Source organism: Anabrus simplex, chromosome 1, assembly GCF_040414725.1.
Source record: "Anabrus simplex isolate iqAnaSimp1 chromosome 1, ASM4041472v1, whole genome shotgun sequence".
NCBI lineage: Eukaryota > Metazoa > Arthropoda > Insecta > Orthoptera > Tettigoniidae > Anabrus > Anabrus simplex.
In genome coordinates, this window is record NC_090265.1 from 470,046,591 (window position 1) to 470,062,822 (window position 16,232).

A 16,232-nucleotide genomic window follows, 5' to 3' on the forward strand; every position below is an offset into this window, starting at 1 on the left:
CTATTAGCTGTCTATCTTAATAGTAATCAATTTATATGCATATAATCCTCTGATATATACACTGTATATGAAGACTTAAGCCCAGTAATGATTTTCCAGGATGTAGGAACACCATACATACCTATGATACCAGGTCATCTTATCAACTCGATATGTAATGCTGTAAGTTAAAGAAAACTAAAAATGTCATATGGTGTTAAGGGGAAGTGGTACCCCGTTCTGTTTCAAAACTTCATTAAATTCTTTTCTTGTGGATTTTTAAATACTGAAGGGTATTTTTGTATCAGTAATAGGATTAGCCACAATCATTCCTAACGCCCTCAAATACAATTTAAATTACAGATTGACACTTGAGATTACACCCCCTTTTCAGTTTGGTTAAAATGCTTAAATACACTGATATTCTACTTCCTGTGGTGAAAGTAATGTTGTTGATCACCAAAGGGAATGTTTTTGTGGTGTTCATTTGTGTTGTGGCTAGCCTGCATCACATATTCCTGCTCTTCTGTTCATTGTTTGTTTCCCTTGTATGAAAACGTGTTGTAAACAAGTCTTCAAAATGCCTACACAGAAGTAAGTTTTTAAAAGTCAAAAAGGAGGTCCTGCTAGAGGAAAAGTCACATCTATAAATACAGGTGTCAATACAAATGATAATGTTAGTGAAAATAGTGCCATTACAAGTGTTAGTGAAGGAAGTATGTAGCAATTGGGGATCGAGCCAGGAGTGAACACTCTCGGTACATTACAAGAAATTGCTAATATGAGGAGGAAAAGGTCTGACCTGGATACTGCTGTTATCTCCAAAGCATTAAGAACTGTGCAGAGAAGCCAGAAAAGGTCTAGGGAAGATGCTGATGACCCTGATGATTCAGAATATGGTGCTGGTATGCATTAAAAAGGTATCAATATTTCAGGTAATGCTAGGCACATGAGCATACAATTTTAATCACTTATACTCTTGGGTGTTTTACACATTTCTGTGTTTTCATAACATCATTACTTAAAAATGGATTTTATTTGGCTATGATGTGTTAAAAAAATTAATAAAGATAAGTGTCCGTTAAAATAATTATAAAACTTCAGTCGGGTTATTATTCAAAGTCTAAAAACAATTGTTGCAAAAGCCCTTAAGCTGTATGCATACCAAATTTCAAGGTGATATTGATAGTTATCACAAAATGTATACCTGAAGTAGGTAAAATTAGCACTGCAAAGATAGGGGGTACCACCTCCCCTTAAGTACAACCCTATATAATAAATTAGGTCAAGAACTCAGTCAGCTCCCACTGAACATTTTCAAACGAAATCTTTATAAATAGCTGTTGGTAAATCCATGGTACTCTATTGCCGAGTGCACGGAAGAGGACTGGAGCGATCTACACTAACTGTATCGTAATCTATAATCTTCATCTCCGTATTGACGAACTACACAATCAGAAAAGGAAAGGATTTCCACCTATCAATACTTATTTATTGCACTTATTATGCTACAGTACCAGTTTCGACCCCCTACATACGGTCATCTTCGGCTGAACAATACATTAACATCTATATCATGAAGCTATGATTAAGATTACATTGTCTAGGGAATGCCATATGATGATAAACATTTGGTCACATCCAAATGGGGCATGTCAAAACAGGAACTGGCGTGTATGTCATTATGTGTGACAATGCAATTGAATATCTATAATGATATGCTTCAGGTCTTAAAATTAGTTTATAAAACACATCTCCACTTAAAATTAACATATATAAGATAAATAAAATATACAGTATGTAGAAACACTTCATGCACAAGAACGTTCGTGTCTTGCGTGTTGTTCAGTTCATCAGTTGACTTCTGTGTTCAAGTCTTATTTGCATAGTTGTACACTTGGTTGCTGTTTCTGGAGTTTGAATGATATGATTTGTTTGTAAAATAGTCACTACACAACAAGCTCACATATCAAACACAACTCAGCCACACCAATAACAATAATATAACATCACTGCACAGCTACAAATGGGAAAGGAGTCACTACTTTGAACCCAATGCCACTCAAATTTTACAGACGTCACAGGACAACATGATTCGATTTTAACAAAGCAACAAGATTCAACACACAGCAGAGTTGAATATACATATTTTCGCCTAATTCTATCCATAAGTCTGGCACTCTTTTTTAAAATTAGAAAGTGTTTTATTCTATGCATATACATGAAGACAAAATCTTTTATACATACGTGACAATTTTACAAGCAAATCATATCATTCAAACTCCATAAACAGCGACCAAGTGTACAACTATGTGAATAAGACTTGAACACAGAAGTCAACCGATGAACTGAACAACATGCAAGACACGAACGTTCACGTGCATGAAGTGTTTCTACATATATTGTATTTATATATATATATATATATAAATACAATAAGTTAGTTTTAAGTAGAGATGTGTTTTATAAACTAATTTTAAGACCTAAAGCATATCATTATAGACATACAATTGCATTGTCACACATGATGACATACAAGCCAGTTCCCGTTTTGACATACCCCATTTGGATGTGACCAAATGTTTATCATGTGGCATTCCCTAGACAATGTAATCTTAATCATAGCTTCATGATATAGATGTTAATGTATTGTTCAGCTGAAGATAACCCTATGTAGGGGGTCGAAACCGGTACTGTAGCATAATGAGTACAATAAATAAGTATTGATAGGTGGAAATCCTTTCCTATTTCTGATTGTCTACACTAACTGAGTGTTATTTCCGAGATATCTATGTATCTTCATCATATTTGCTTAAATAAAATCTGTATCTACTTATTTAAATGTGCAATGTATAATTGTATTCATTGACGATATCTTGTTCTTATTTCATTTCAATGGCAACTATGCACTGAACTGGATGAGAGTTCTCTGCCAGATGTTACCAGGATTCAAAGCTGAGATGGACTGACTGGGAGCGAGGATATACAACAGCATCACCGCACCACTGATGGAGAATTTTTTTACAATACTATAATTTTTTGTTACTCTCATATCTGCCAGTTGAGTATAATTGTGTAATTTTAACAGAGCATAAATTTATATGGATATAGAAGTGTACTCATTGGCTTGTAAGATATTTTGAGGTGTATATAGTTTTCATTATTGAGTATGCTCATTTAATTTAAATGGATAATATCTGCATATAATGTAGTATGACAATGGCTATTGTACTCGCTAATCCCAAATCATTCAATGATTCATTGCAGCTGCAAGATTGTGATTACTACACAAACAGCAGCTTAACTGGTTTAGATATCCCTCGCAACAATGACCTTGGTATGCACATCATTATCCAAGATCAGAAACAATCCCTGTATACATATAAATTTACAATTTAAAGACTTATCATGAGAGGAAGACTCCAGAGAGAAAGGATAATATAAATACTACAGCATCTAATGTTTGCATATTTTGCAACCTAGATTATATCAGTCACTACCTATTTTGCTACCCCAAGTTCAACTGTAGTCTGTGTTCGAGTTCAATTAGCAACTGAACTTTGGTCTTCTTGTTCCATGTATTACCATGAACCGTTTTCCTGCATGTATGTGGTAGTAAACACAACTAACATGACACTGCAACATTAATGAACTTTTAAAACACGGAACAGAGTCAAGGTTGAATCTACAACTACCTTTTAACCCTTAATTAGTCATGCACAGTCATTTACTGTATTTAGTTGCGCAGGATCTAAAAGACTGGGCATGGAATATACACTTCCTTCTCAAAAAGACAAAACAAAACACAAAGAATCAGCATACTTATGATTACAACTGACAGAAATGATAAAACGTACTTCAACTCTGTGTTCACGTGTGCTCATGCATACTCGTACGTGCGCACTCGCTTTTTTCTTGACCTAGTTTATATACATTCCTTTGTCCACATATCGGGGGTGAAGCTGATTCCTGCCCGTGGTGCCCCTGCATAGGTACCTGGATTAAAACTCCAGTACTGAATTGAACGTCAGCATTCCAGAAGTATCTACCAGTCAATATGACCCATCGCTATATTCAGAATGGTCTTTATCCAGACCAACAGTAACCATTACATCTGTAAATATTGAAGGTTTATCTCCACCTAAAGAAGGAATGTTATATCAGCCTTGTCAAACGTACAAATGTGATATGGTATGCCTTCAAGAAACTCACAGGGATGAGCAACTACGGCGACAAAAAATAGCGGGAATGAGACTTGTGGCCGAGATTCCCCACAGACAGTATGGCAGCGCTGTTTTTGCAAAACCAAATTTACAAATTTTGTCTGTTGCGGCCACCACCGAAAATCAAATCGAGATAACTGTGGAACTCAGTAACTGCACCGTTTCTGGTGTCTACAAACCACCAAATGTAGATTTCTCCTTCAAAATTCCAGATAACTACTACAAGCCTACCATAAGCAAAAGACAAACTTTGTGGTTGGAGACTTCAACAGCCATAACAGTGCATGGGGATATATAGATGATGATAGTAACGGAGAAGCTGTGTTAGAATGGGCTGATGATTTCCAATTACAACTTATTCACGACCCCAAACTACCTCCACCCTTCAACAGCAGTAAATGGAGACGAGGCTTCAACCCAGACCTGATATTTGTGAGAAAACACGTGGCACAGCAATGTGTGAAATCAATGTGCAATCCCATTCCAAATACCCAGTATCGGATGTGTCAACTTTTCTCAGCAATTCAACCAATAAAGGTTCCGTTTCGAAGAAGAAATAATTTCAAAAAAGCAGACTGGCAGAAGTTCAGCTCAACTCTTGATAAAATAATATCAGATATCCACCCAACACCAGAGTTTTATGATCAGTTTGTTGAAGCTGTGAAGTACTTCCCGCGTTTCCATACCACGAGGATGCAGAGTTAACTATATACAAGGTCTAACTTCAGACACAGCTGTCCAAATGAACACATATATTTCACAGTTGCAGGAAGATCCACTAAGTGAAGACACTATCTCAGCTGGAAGGAAACTGCTTTCCTCAACTGCAAAAGAGGCAAAGAAAGATACTTGGATCAAACTTATGGAGGAAAGAGACGTCAAGGAATAGCCGAAAGGCTTGGAAGCTTCTCAAACGACTTAGCAACGATACAACCAAGGGACCAGTCCATGCAAATGTTACGGCAAACCAAATCAACTTATCATTAATGGGAAAACAAATCACCCAACAAGGAAAATGGAACATAATATCCTACAAAACGAGGTAATGAAGTCCAGTAACCTATACCGGTCATTTGAAATAACAGAACTACAGAAAGCGATTCAATGTAGCAAAAATGAAAAAGCGGTAGGATTAGATGATATCGCAATAGAACAGATAAAACACTTCAGTTCAACCACACAGGCATGGCTTTTAAACTTCTTCAACAACTGGTTTACTTCCCTAAAAATTCCAAAAATATGGAGAAAATCCAGGGTGATCAAATTTCTGAAACCTTGAAAGGAACCTTCAGACCCCAAAAATTTCAGACCAATCTCCTTACTCTGCCACTTGTACAAAATAATGGAAAGAATGTTGCTCAATCGCTTAATGGGAGTAGTAGACAAAGTCCTAATCCCTCAGCAATATGGCTTCCACTCAGGAAAGAGTTGCACAGCACAGATTTAACATCTAATCCAGCGCACTGAGGATGGGTTTGAAATGAGGAAGATCACTGGTGTGGCTTTTGTGTATCTCTCAGCCGCCTACGATACAGTAAATCACAGGATACTATTACACAAACTTTACAGAAGGATACAGACATCAAGGTAACCAAGATGATAGCTATTCTCCTGGAAAATTGTCGCTTTTTTGTTGAATTACAAGGACGCCGAAGCAGATGGAGAAATCAAAGGAATGGACTACCTCAAGGCAGTGTACTGCCTCCTATTCTTTTCAACATCTACACTAATGACCAGCCATTACCAGAAAATACTAAAAGCTTTATCTATGCCGATGACCTTGCACTTACTACTCGAACTGATACCTTTCATGAAGCAGAGATCTCTCTAACTGCTGCATTAGAAGAGCTAGGTACCTATTACGAGAAAAACCAACTCAAACCAAATCCAGCTAAGACTCAAATCTGTGCGTTCCATCTGCGGCATGCACAGGCCTTCCAGAAACTCAAAGTACTATGGAAAGGGAACTGACTGGAACACTGTTTTACACCAAAGTACCTGGGAGTAATGCTGGATCGCACATTAACATATAAGAAACATTGCCAAAACTTAAAACAAAAATAGCTGCTACAAACAACATTCTACGAAAATTATCAGGAACAAGTTGGGAAGCACAACCACAAACAATTAGAACATCAGCTCTAGCTCTCTGCTACTCTGCAGGAGAATATGCCTCCCCGGTTTGGTACAGGTCAGCTCACACGAAGCATGTCAACATCGATCTAAACGAAAGTTGCAGGATCATTACTGGATGTTTGAAACCTACACCCGTTGAGAAAGTCCAACTTTTAGCTGGTATTGCTCCCAGTGAGATTTGTAGAGAGGTAGCAGCTAACAAAGAAAGGTTCCAATCATCTTCTTCAGAAGCATACCCTCTCTATGGATACCACCCAGCCACACAGAAGCTAAAATCTAGAAAAAGTTTTCTCCGCACATCAGTTAACCTTGAGGGGAAAGCAGAGAATGCTAGGGTCAAAATGTGTAAAGAAAGAATCAACCCCCTTTCCAACTGGATAGAGCCGAAGGAAAGTCTTCCATGTGGATACAAAGAGAAGTGGACAGTGTGGAAAGCCCTTAACAGAATCTGCACAGAAGTCGGCAGGACAAAAGTAAATTTGCAGAAGTGGGGTTTTTCAAGTGATTCATTACTTTGTGATTGCGGAGAGCAGCAGACAATCCAACATCTATGTCAGTGTGTTCTATGTCCTTCAATGTGCACTATGAAAGACTTCATTGCAGCCTCCCCCAACGCTATTGGCGTCGCCCAATACTGGACAAGAATTATCTAGCTCTTGAACTGTTGCTTCATCTGTGACTGTATATTAGTCTTGTATATTTGTATAGTAGGATTGTACATATCATGTTGTTTTTTTAATACCTGTAAGTAAGGTTGACACATCTGACACGAATAAAGAAAGAAAGAAAGAAAGAAAGAAAGAAAGAAAGAAGTCCACATATCTAGTTCCCATGGTTGGATCCCATGTTCACACAAGTATCATACTCCTTCAACCAGCCCACGGTCTATTGGTAGCATGTCAGCCTCTCACCCAGAGGCCCCAGGTTTGATTCCCTATCAGCGGATTTTACCTGGATCTGAGTGCTGGTTCAACAACCTCTCAGCTTACATGATTACAATCTGATCCTTGTTAATTATGATAAAATGGTCACAATCCTCTGTTCAGAGAGTTCTGCTAATTCTTCTCTGGCTGTCATACTCATCAGTGAGAAGTGCACCCTTTACAGTACGCTGTAGGCTCGTTGCAAATGTACTTTTGACAATTCGCACACGTCTTCTTATTCTGCCGCCAGGTTGGTAGATTGTATCTTCCAGGTGTACCCATGGCTTTGATGAATTTTGCCTGTCAGGGATGCCATCAAGCCACCGGACTTGCACTTTCAGTTGCCGAAGGATGTTTCTAATTATAGCTCTAGAATATGAGCATTAGGCATTAGGAAACGTACAGACTGTGGTATCTAATATTTATGTCAAGATGTTAGAGAAGAAACATAAAAACGTTAAAAAACAGATTCACACTTCGAGGGCAATGGCGACAGCAGAAAATTTGGCAGCCGCAACTAGTCGCACATAGAAGCTGCGGCCGTGTTGTTGCAGTACTAAAATATACATGTGCCTTTGCTATTACAAAAAACATCCAACTGAAAGTAACCATCCCGAATTATGAACACGTGCGGTGTAAGGAACACAACATGGCAGTTATCTCTGTTGCCTAGAAATCTCACGAGAAGCAAAATATAACACACAGAGTCCAAAAGACCATGCACAACTAATTATGGGTTAACCAGTAAATTAACAATGGGTCAATCAAGAAGACACACTTTTTGGAATTTCTAACTACAGTTTTGAGAGAGACTAAACTAGGAACTTTTCTTAAAAAACAAAAATGTTTTAAATGCCAATCAACTGCACTCAAATTCAATTCTATGACCTTGAACAGGACACCAAAACTTAAGCAGTGCACTATTCAGTCATAAAGGACTCATAGATGGTATGACTGGAACAGCACTGAACTGTGTAATTAGAGAAGCAATGGCATTTTTAACAAATCAATGATACTGATAGGGTTCATGGTTTTCAGATGAAGAATGAGTTGCTCCAAGTAAAGACCCACATCATGTACAAAACTGATTGCCAAACTATTAACGCTCCCGCTATGGATGGGGTGGTAGAATACATCCATGATATCCTCTGCCTGTCATAGCAGGTGACTGAAAGAGGATCCCACAGGGACTCTCACCTTAGAAGCATGAATTGGTAACCATGAAACCCTTAACTAAATTTAAAATATTGATTTTACAACCCACTAACTTCTTTACCGTTTTTGGAGACACAGAGGTGCCGGAATTTTGTCCAGCAGAATTTCTGTAATGTGCAACTACATCTAACATGAGACTGATGTATTTGAGCACCATCAAATACCACTGGACTGATCTGGGATCGAACCCGCCAATTTGGGCTCAGCCTGATGGGACTCTTAACTGAGTCTAGCATTGCTTCCACGTACTCGTGCCAGCCTCCTCACTTTCATCTTTCCTACCTGATCTCCCTTGGTCAACTCTGGTTTCTTTCCGACCTTATCATATTAGGATTGCGAAGCGTAAGGAGTCTCTTTTCATGCCCTTTGTGGCTCTTCCTGTTCTCATATCGATCCTTCATTCTTCTAAGGGTCAGACTTCTTCCACTTTCCCTCTCATTAGCTTTGAAGGGATGGTACTACCTATTAAATCAGTCACCATAACTAATAATGATGAGCCTACTTCACTTGTTAGATCTGTCAAAAAAATAACGTTTGTGGATGATGAAGTGGAACAAAAAGATCATTATTTAAGTGGAGAATGTGTGGTAACAATTGTTTATAAAAAGAAAAAAGGGTTTAAAAATTTAGTTCCGTCGTAAGTTGATTTTACATTTAACAACTTACCACTATGACTTTTTTTTGTGTCACACGGACACAGACAGGTCTTATGGCGATGATGGGAAAGGAATGAGCTATGAGCAGGAAGGAAGCGACCGGGGCCTTATTTAAGGAACAGCCCCAGCATTTGCCTGGTGTGTCAACTGGAAACCACAGAAAATCTTCAAGGCTGCCGACAGAGGGGTTTGAACCCACTACCTCCTGAATGCAAGCCGACAGTTACATGACGTAAATCACGCACCCACTCTCTTAGTCCAAAGAGATCACATTACATTGGGCATATTTTGACTGTATCAATAGAAGCCAGAACCTTCAAAAAGTATGCTTCCAGTTTTATGTCAATATTGGTATTATCACAACCCTATGATATCCAGTTTTATGGGGAATTCAAAATAGTAATAATAATTATTATTATCATTATTTGGCATATGATGCATAAATGACCTCTTACTAATTACACACTAATGTGAAGCATAACAACATTGAAAGAGAAACACAAATTAATCAACTTAAACAGCGCATGTAGAAATTTATTAGCACAGTGAGTATGTGCACTGCAAGCTGAGCTACACCTGAATATCCAATCTACTGCTTCGGATGTTGTTGAACTGAGGTCTACTATGTTGCCTGAGAAAGCTCTCGGAGTGGGCATTCTTGTATTATATGCCTCCCTGTCTGCTGAACCCCACCACAGTCACAACAAGGAGAATGTGATCATCCTCAGTTGCGTAGAGTAGATTATAATCCACGCACTCCACATCTGATGTGGTTTAATCTGATCCAGGATTGGCGTGGAAGGTTGAAATCAGTAAGTTTGTGGATGGGTTTTTAATAACCACTTTTCCTCGTGGTGGAGAGAGAGGCCAATCTTTTAATCAGTTGATGGTGGGGTTGAAGCAAGTGGATGTTATCTTCACGGCAGTCTTCCAAGCAGGTTGTCGAGACTTACGTGTGCCTTGCTGTTTGACATCCTCACGAATTGGTAGTGCCTTATTCTTCAGCATCCTAGACCAAAGATGAAACAGGATCTTCTGTCTTCTGATGTGTAGAGGTAATAATACTAAGCAACAGCAGCCTTAGATTAAGTGTACCAGTTATGACACTCATGGTTTGGCAGAGTTGGACATCCACTAGCCGTGAGAAGAACAGACCAAAGCTAGAGCTGTTGCCCATAAAGTATTCCTGTTCGCTCCCCCAAGAGATTCCTGCTGAATGCTGGACATTACCATGGGTTTTCATTTTTCTGCAAATGATTTTTTACTCAAGAGACCTATCCAACGTTACTCCTAGGTACTTTGGAGTAGTATAATACGAATTTATATATTTTTTTAAATCTCAATGGCATTCCCTGTGATTCAGAGAGACAAATGAAATACGAGATGTGGCTAAAAAAATAACTGGATTGGGGCTGGAAAATCTTTATTGAAAAAATTACACATTGAAAATATTATCCCCTGCAATACTGTCTCCTTCCTGGTTCCAATACCACTCCATGCAAATTTTCCATTGTTGGAAGCAATGCTGCAGGTCTTCTTCTGACAGACTGTTCATCAGCTTCATTGCTTTTGCTTTCACTGTTTCTAGACTTGAACCAGGTTCCTTTTAATGCAGACTTGATTCTGGAGAACGAAAAAAAGTCACAGACAGTGAGGGGGCAGCACCCTTGTAGTAGGCCTGGTTAACTGTCTGACCTTGTGGTACACAATCAACGTGAATGATTCCCCAGATGTCAAAAAAGGATCATCAATGCCTAGGATCTGGATTTTCTCATGCATGCTTCTGTCATAGGGAAGACAGACTCTTTCAATGCATGGATTAGTGCTTTGTTTGGGGGATGTACTGGAAAGTCCGAGTTTCTTGACATGGAAACCGGGATCATTTTCAATGTTTTAAAGGCTTATCAGCACAAATTTTCATTCTCATATCTTGTTGAAGAGTGAGAAGTTCTGCAACAACCTTCAAACATACTTTTTTCATACCAAGGTGGTCATGGAAATTTACCTGCTTCCTTGTCAAGATGTCTTGAATGTTCAAGTGACAATCGTTCCTAGCAATTGCACTTAAGTTTTATGATTTTTTTACAATGTTTTCATCCGTTCTTGATGTTCGAGGGCGGCCGGGTCATGGACCATCTTCAATCACTTCTCTTCTTCCTTTGAATTTTTTGAACCAGTCAAAAACTTGAGTAAGGATAAAATTAAACACTGATCACTATAAATTTTGTTTAACAAATTGAAAGTTTCTGTAGCAGATGTCCCAAGTTTTACAATGAATTTCACATTCACACGATGCTCAAATTTCACACTCAAAATCTTTCACACAGGACGCAGGCACATGAGGTTCTTATAATAGCTGCTACAACGAGACCATCGGTTCCACGCCAGAATGAGTAAGAGGATAATTGTACGGGGAAAAAGGTTACACTCGCCTGTCAGAATTGTTGTTACACAGACCACGGGGAGTTGGAAAAAAATCAGTCCGGTTATTTTTTAACCACGCCTTGTACATCTTTTATTTGAAAACATATATATATATATAAAATCCTTAATTTAGGAAACTGACCCTCAACAGGTTCGCTATAAGACACAGTATTGTACAATTTTTATGCCTAGGAATATGTTCAATGAATCAATATCATGATGCCCTGAGAAATCCTTAGAATTTGCGAGTGACCAGAAGAATGACAGAATTAAAAAAACAATATATTTTCCTAGATTATTACAGGGCCATTACAAGAAAATGTCAGTCCTGTACAAGTGAAATTAATTATATGTTCTAATTTGGAATACATTAGTTTCAATGTTTAATTACTCAAGAGCTAAAGTGAATGAAAACATTCAAGTAAATTTCTATTTTCAGGAAAGAAAAAAAAGACAAAGAACACCCATTTAATTGCTCCAAAGAATAACTATCATCTCATAAAACAATCAAAAACTGGCAAATATTTTTTTAATTTACAGAACATTTTATATTATTTTAAGGTAACTATAAAATTGTACGCCTAATAATCACTAATTTTGTGGAATGGGTTGAGAATAAAATAATTATGATTTTATGTCCCACTTACTACTTTTAAAGTTTTTGGAGATGCCATTGGGTTAAGAAACAGTCAAAACCTCTGCAAGAACAATTTATTGTGAGAAATGATCAGCATGTATAAAAGTTTTCATATGGCACACAAAGTTATCACACCTATAAAATTTTTGTTGATAAGGAGATGTTGGTTACAGAATTTCTGCCCACGCTTTTCATGGACAAAATAACAAGCAGTAAGAGGAGCTCAGTGAAATGCACGGACCACATTAAGGGCGAGTACATCTCCAGCAACTGAATTCTCCCCAAACTTTCACCGCTGTTCACAGCTCCCAACACTGGCACGAGTTCAATGAGCACTACAACAGAAGACAAACTTACAAGAAAACCAACTTCTGGATATAAATATTCATCTGCAATGGCAAAAGTAGATAAAGACAAATGTACTGTATATTTGAATCTGACAGACTTTAAACTACTCGTAAGTTGACATTGCTGCAGGTCCAGGACTAATAAATTTAAAGAAAAATATTTTGCAGGTAGAAATGTTTTCAAAAAATGTTTCTGTGAAAGCAACTACACAACCTTGGATCTGTCTGAAGATGAACAGCAACACAGAGTAAAAGCATAGCTGATGCTAAAGCTATCCATGGTGATCTCTAACAATTACCACCGGGATATAAAAGGTAACAAGGTATGACTTAAGACAGCATATAACACAACACACAGTTCACAACTTTATGAACCAATTTCCAATATACTGTAAGCACGGAGGGAAGAACCAACAGATAGGCACAATGAGCAGAACAGAACTAATGTCCATCTCATCTGCCTTTCAAACACTGAAGGCAGAACAGACTGCCCATTAAGAGCCACCACATGTTTTCTTTTCCTGTGACCTATAGCAATGTCATCACAGTGTATTTATGACGAAAGTAGAATTAATCTAGCTGTCGGAATAAGGTGAAAGAACTCTGGTTGTAGAGCATCACTTCACTGACTGGCTAGTGATTCATTCAAACCGCTCCTCTGGCTGACGAACAAAGCACATCTGAAGACATGCATTTTTCCTCAATGAGTATTGTAGGATTTTGGAAGAAATGATTACAACTCTCAACTTGTGATGTCCATATCTCTAATGCTACGTGTAAAAAAGACAGTAGTTCAGTTTAAAAAAATTAAGTTAGTACCGTTATCTCAGCAGATATTCTTCACATCCTGAAGAGGTACTTCAAGTACAAGAGATACAGAGCAGTTACCAAAAGAGCAGAAGAAAAGGTAACTTGACAGTACAGTGAAACATTGTTATGGTGTTCGTCATTAACAAGTTTTCTCGCTTAGCAAATTGTAAATTCGAAGTCCTGATTCTCATCGTATTAAATCAATATAGAAATACCTCACATAGAGTCACAAATTTTTGCTATTACCATTCAGGACAATCACAATTTTCCTAGCAATGAAAATTTTTGTTATCCCTTATAAAAGGAACGTGATTTCCGAATCAGGTAAGAGCCCTCGCCACAGAAGGCAGGTCTGGGAAACTTGCGTATTAACAGGAAAAGGCCTTGAATTTCTGAAATTCGTAGGGTAAGCTGCATCTTCGGCGAGCAAGCCGTTGGACTTAGGGATGTTAATTTCTGCTTCCCGGTTAGCAGCGAGATTGCTGAATAACCTAGAGTACGTTTATGCTTGTATTTCACATTCCAGAAGTTAGAAATTTATTCTGTGTTGAGTTGTAAAGTGAAGAGTACTGCATATTTGTTGTGTGATAGCCTACCTATGGATTAAGAACATAATCGTGTAAAGCTGACTAGTGTGATATTTGTCTAGTGATAGCCAAGTTATAGATACTGAAAAAGTATTGAAATTCCTTACTAATGAAGAAAAAATTAAAATCCTGCAGAAAGTGGACTGGCATCCACATTTTTTAGCACACATTGGTGGTGTGAATGCTGAAACTTGCACCTTCAAGGTTCGACTCGATCACTTGAGTTGGTCGAAGTTCTGTCAGATTCTAAATAGCGGCCGAAGTTATACACTCGCACATGACCAAGTGTAACCTCCAATTCATTGTCTTAATGAGTGTGACCAGAAAATAATGTTTAATAACCCACTGGTCTGAAATATAAAGCTTCTACTAACATTTGTTTCTAGAAAGAGTGTGATCTGCAATAAGACAATATTTTTATGGGTCCCAGCGCATTTATCATTGAGTGTTTTTCACACCTTTCAATGCAATATTGATATTTTATAAGCCTCAGTGGAAAAAGTTTTCATATTTGTTCTCTCATGTTTCTCACACCTCTTAATACTCTCCTCTCATTTGTAGAATAACAATTTTACAGGTCACATTAACACAGATAGGTCTTATGGTGACGACGTGATATGAAAGGCCTAGGAATGGGAAGGAAATAGACGTGGCCTGGTGAGAAAATGGGAAACCACGGAAAACCATCTTTAGGGCTGCTGACAGTGGGGTTCGAACGCACTATCTCCCGAATGCAAGCTCACAGCTGCGCACCCTAACCGCACGACCAACTCGCCCGGTACCCGTAGAATAACGATGGGGGCACGAGTCTGTTATAGCATATGATTCTTCTAGCGAGACATGATTCTGTATGTCTCATCTGCAGCGGAAGTTCAGCTCCCGGCGAATGCCCAGTGTTCCGATAATGAACTGTGTATGTATTGTGTCCCACTGGTCCGTAAGTGTGCCACTTAGCATCGTCTGCTGAATTGATACACTGCATCGAATCATACACTCAGTAGCCAACACTACTGTAGGAATGGTAGATATAGTTTTCACTGTACTTGCAGATACATGACCTAAAATACTCGTATCTAGTGTTTCCATATCCTTGTTGGATAGTTTTTATTTGTGTATTCAATAGTATGTTTTCTCGCTTAACACATTATTTTTCCTTGTTCCCTGTAGAAAATGTCATAACAAGGTTTTAATGTACAACAAAATACTGTGGAAAAATCCTGTTATAGGCCACAAATATATGTCATGGCAGACAAGAGCAACAAGCAGACACTACATAATCATGCAAGTTTGTGAAATAAATAGTTTTAACTCGACTGAAAATTATGAATATTGTTTCAAGATGATAACGCGCCACCACATCACTCCCACGTCGCCTGGGAATGGTTCCAGGAACCTGCAGCGGAGGTCCAACGACTGCCATGGCCACCAAGGAGCCCCGATATGAACCCTATCGAGCATATCTGGGATGTCCTCCGTGCAATGGATCCTGTACCCACGAACAGACCAGTATTGGCGGCCACTCTCCAAACGATTCGGTGTCAGCTGCGTCCAGAGGACTATCAGGGACTTGTCGACTCACTTCCACGGGGTCTCACTGCAGTTCGCAGGGACAGAGGAGGCCCCACACGCTATTAGGTGACTATCCCATGACATTTGCTAAGTCAGTGTATACACAGTAAACACACAGGTTGTACAAGATCGACACTAACACAGAATCATAGAAATGAGAGGTGAAACGCCATAGAAAGAACGCTGCTGAGCAACAAAGATTCAGATAGTGAAAGTGGTGATTGTTATGAAGGAAAAACCAAGCAGGTCGCTGCGCAGTTTGCATAATGGAGCTGTCAGCTTTCATTCGAAAGGTAGTGGGTTCGAACCCCACGGTCTGCAAGCCCTGAAGATTGTTTTCCGTGGTTTCCCATTTTCACACCAGGCAAATGTGGAGGCTATCTCTTAATTAAGGCCATGGTTGCTTCCTTCCCACCCCTATCCCATCGTCACCATAAGATCTATCTGTGTTGATGTGATGTAATGCAAATCTATATATAAAATAAGAGTTTTGTCTGTACATTGCTCAGAATTTGGAAAGAATGGTATTCTGTATCGGTCATGTCCATAGTAACAAGGAAATGCACTTTTTACTTTTCCGTAATTTCTGTCTGTATGTATGTACACGCATCACGAGAAAAGAGAATTTAATGAAAATCGGTATGTGAAGACGGGATGAGCCGCTACAATCTAGGCTATAAATTATTTCCCTCACGCTGAGTGGAATGGTAGTTTAGGGGAAGGCCT

The 16,232-nt window shown here is 38.6% G+C and overlaps 1 protein-coding gene across 5 annotated transcripts in view; it reads right to left on the bottom strand.

The window, feature by feature from the left end:
- The window catches only part of Srp54 (splicing regulatory protein 54), a 70,589-nt gene that overhangs the window by 29,439 nt on the left and 24,918 nt on the right, over positions 1-16,232 (bottom strand). The window contains exon 4 of one of the 5 annotated variants that reach the window (XR_010858485.2): positions 12,262-12,528. The exons of the other annotated variants lie outside the window; for them this stretch is intronic. The gene's annotated coding sequence lies outside the window, so the exon portion shown is untranslated. Of the gene's footprint in view, positions 1-12,261; positions 12,529-16,232 lie in introns of those variants that run through there. 5 annotated transcript variants of the gene reach the window in all.